Below are 3822 nucleotides of genomic sequence, written 5' to 3'. Positions count from 1 at the left end.
AGGAACCCAGGGCCAACCACACCAGCATATTGTCTCACAAGGGGTCTGAGGATCTCATCTCGGTACCTAATACCAGTCAGGCTACCTCTTGCGAGCACATGGGGGTCTGTGCGGCCTCCAAAGAAATGCCACCCCACACCATTACTGACCCACTGCCAAACCGGTCATGCTGAAGGATGTTGCAGGTAGCAGATCGCTCTCCATGGCGTCTCCAGACTCTGTCTCGTCTGTCACATGTGCTCAGTCTGAACCTGCTTTCATCTGTGAAGAGCACAGGGCACCTGTGGAGACTTTGCCTATCCTGGTGTTCTGTGGCAAATGCCAAGCGTCCCGCACGGTGTTGGGCTGTGAGCACAACCCCCATCTGTGGATGTCGGGCCCTCATGCCACCCTCATGGAGTCGGTTTCTAAACGTTTGTGCAGACACATGCACATTCGTGGCCTGCTGGAGATCATTTTGCAGGGCACTGGCAGTGCTCCGCCAGTTCCTCCTTGCATAAAGACAGAGGTAGCGGTCCTGCTGCTGGGTTGTTGCCCTCCTATGGCCCCCTCCATGTCTCCTGGTGTACTGGCCTGTCTCCTGGTATCGCCTCCAGCCTCTGGACACTACGCTGACAGACACAGCAAACCTTCTTGCCACAACTTACATTGATGTGCCATCCTGGATGAGCTGCACTACCTGAGCAACTTCTGTGGGTTGTAGAGTCCGTCTCATGCTACCACGAGTGTGAAAGCACAACCAACATTCAAAAGTGACCAAAACATCAGCCAGAAAGCATTGGTACTGAGATGTGGTCTGTGGTCCCCACCTGCAGAACCACTCCTTTATTGAGGGTGTCTGGATAATTACCAATAGTTTCCAACTATTGTCTATTCCATTTGCACAACAGCATGTGAAATTGATTGTCAATCAGTGTTGCTTCCTAAGTGGACAGTTTGATTTCACAGAAGTTTCATTTACTTGGAGTTATATTCTGTTGTTTAAGTGTTCCCTTTGTTTTTTTGAGCAGTGTAGTTAATGTTAAAAAAAAAATGTTTTGCGTTAGCCAGGGATCGAACCCAGGTCAACTGCTTGGAAGGCAGCTATGCTCACCACTATACCACCAACGCTTGGACTGGAGGATGGTGTTTTTTTCTGTCTTCCATCGCTCTGCCTGGGGGAAGTACATGAAAGCTCACAGGATATTTCCCATACAGCTCACATACAGCTCAGGTACTTTTTTTGATGGAGATTCTACAATCTTTCTTTCTCCCCTGTCACCTCTGGACTTGCTGCATAGCTCCTTTCCATCATTCAAACGCCAATGTCTCACTGTTGCGTCTCTGCCATATGGTCTAGCGGTTAGGATTCCTGGTTTTCGCCAGGGTTTGACTCCCAGTACAAGACGATGTTTTTCCTTTTTTTGTTATTACCTTATTATTGTCACAGTCAGAATCTTATTGACCAGTAATTAATGTACATGTATAATATATTATAGAAATGTCCAGTATTATGTGACCCATACACCTGGAGACGCAGTGAGGTGATGACAGCAGGAGAGCTTCAGTACACAAGCCTTCGATAGCTCAGCTGGTAGAGCGGAGGACTGTAGTGGGGCACAGACATCCTTAGGTCACTGGTTTGATTACAATTCAAATAGTGTTTTATTACTTATTGTTAGTAGAGTATAATTATCTCCAGAATTAAGCAGCCACATTACTGATGGGATCACATTAGCCACAATATTAATTTTCCTTAACGATCACTCCTCGCCGTCCGCTCTCCTGAAGTAGGGCTTCTATTAGGGTCATTACGGTTCTTCACTTACAGCGCATTATCCGGACAGAAGTTTCCTCCCTCTCTTCCTCCTCATTTTTGCCTTTTTCGGAAGATGATGTTTTTAGCTCTTTGGCCTCGATTCATGATTGTGTTTTTCGGCTGTACCTCAGTCATTACTTACTTTGAGCCTTTTTTAAGTCTATTTCCTCTGTGTTCACCTGTTTTTTCTTCTGGTCCCTATTGTGGGCGAGGTTTGGAGTTTCTACATCAGGGGTGGGGAATCTTTTCTCTTCCAGGGGCCATGTGGATCATTGTACCATCCTTCGGGGGGGCGTATAAATTACCCGCTAATTAAGTCCGTCGTGACGCGGCGCTGGTGTCAGAACGTAATATTTCATTGCACGCGCCTCAACGTTCGGCAGTGAAGACTGCGTACACATGCTCACCGAGCGAGGAGACATTAACCGTCACAATACAGCTGCCGGCCCCAAGTACTGGGGTCCCCGGATATCTACCCGGGGGCAGATAAAAGGCCATCGAGGGCTGTCAATGTCCCGCGGGCCTGAGGTTCCCCACCCCTGTTCCAGATGTTTTCGACTCATCCAATTGTCACTTTTTAAAAAGTCAACACATTTTTGTTAGAAGATGTTCTCCAGTCTCCCCATGGAGTGAATTCATGGACGTCTATAGTTTTTCTGCAAGTTTGGGGACATTTTAGCTGAACATGTCACTTTTTGCTCTAAAAAGACTCATAAAAGAGAGAAAAGAAAAATGATAAATGATTTTGCAACAAAATGTAAGAACCGCCTGCGACACTGAAGAAACTGGCGCATAAGACACCAATGAATGGCGCAAGCCAAAAAAGAAAAGTGACTTTCTGTGAATGATTTACCAGGAGACAAGTGAAGCCGTGTCGCTTGGTCGCTTGGTGGAGGCAAAGGACTAGAACTCTGTTAAGGTCTCCACGTGCAGGTTTGTATCCTGCTGACTACATGAGAAGTTCTTCTGATGGACACTAATTACAGATCCGTGCCTTATAGGGGCTGTTTTGCTGGGTTCACGTTACTTGTATTCCAAAAATGCGAATTATATAGAATCCGTGAATTTTGAAAATTATTAATTGACAACATAAAGCAATTTGGGTAGCTGTCCAAGCAAAAGACACCGACGTCCCTGGGTGGGCTTGAACCACCAACTAGTGTTGAGCGAGCACTAAAATGCTTGGGCGCTCGAAGCTCGGGCTGAGCTCGCTGTGATACTCGGGTGCTCGACCTGAGCAACGAGCCCAATTTTATTCTATGGGAGACCCGGGCATTTTTGCGGCTGCTCCCCCGGCAGTCTGTAGAAAGCCTAAAAAGTGCCCAAAACGATAGTGACAGTGCTCAAATGACATGGGGACAGCATGGGGATCGCCCCAGGAAGAATTTCTGACCCCCAAGTCACTGCTGTCAACAATGTGGTCAGAGGTATTAAGCCACTTTTACAGGCTCACAATAAAACGTTCAAAATCGAAAGTGAAAGTGCTTTCCTGTGAAATATGTTAACCCCTTAACGACCATGGGTCTTTCTGTTTTTGTGTTTTCCTTTTTTGCTCCCCTTCTTCCCAGAGCCAGAACTTTTTTAATTTTCGTTCAATATGGCCATGTGAGGGCTTATTTTTTGCGGGACGAGTTGTACTTTTAAACAACATCACTTGTTTTACCATATCGTGTGCTGGAAAATGGGAAAAAAATTCCAAGTGCAGTGAAACTGCAAAAAAAATGCAATTCCACAGTTGTTTTTTGGGTCCTTTTTTTACCACGTTCACAGATTGCTAAAACTGACCTGCTATCATTATTTTCCAGGTCGCTACGAGTTCATAGACACCAAACATGTATAGGTTCTTTTTTATTTAAGTGGTGAAAAAAAAATACAAAGCTTGCTAAAAAAACAAAAAAAAATGACGCCATTTTCCGAGACCCTTAGCTTCTCCATTTTTCGGGATCTGGGGCCAGGTGAGGGCTTATTTTTTGCGTGCCGGGCTGACGTTTTTATTGATACCATTTTGGGGTAGATCCGATGTT

Source organism: Phyllobates terribilis, unplaced genomic scaffold (assembly GCF_046119375.1).
Source record: "Phyllobates terribilis strain yellow unplaced genomic scaffold, ASM4611937v1 Scaffold_3__8_contigs__length_932513732, whole genome shotgun sequence".
NCBI lineage: Eukaryota > Metazoa > Chordata > Amphibia > Anura > Dendrobatidae > Phyllobates > Phyllobates terribilis.
The sequence above is the reverse complement of the archived record's forward strand: the minus strand, read 5'-3'. Positions refer to the sequence as shown.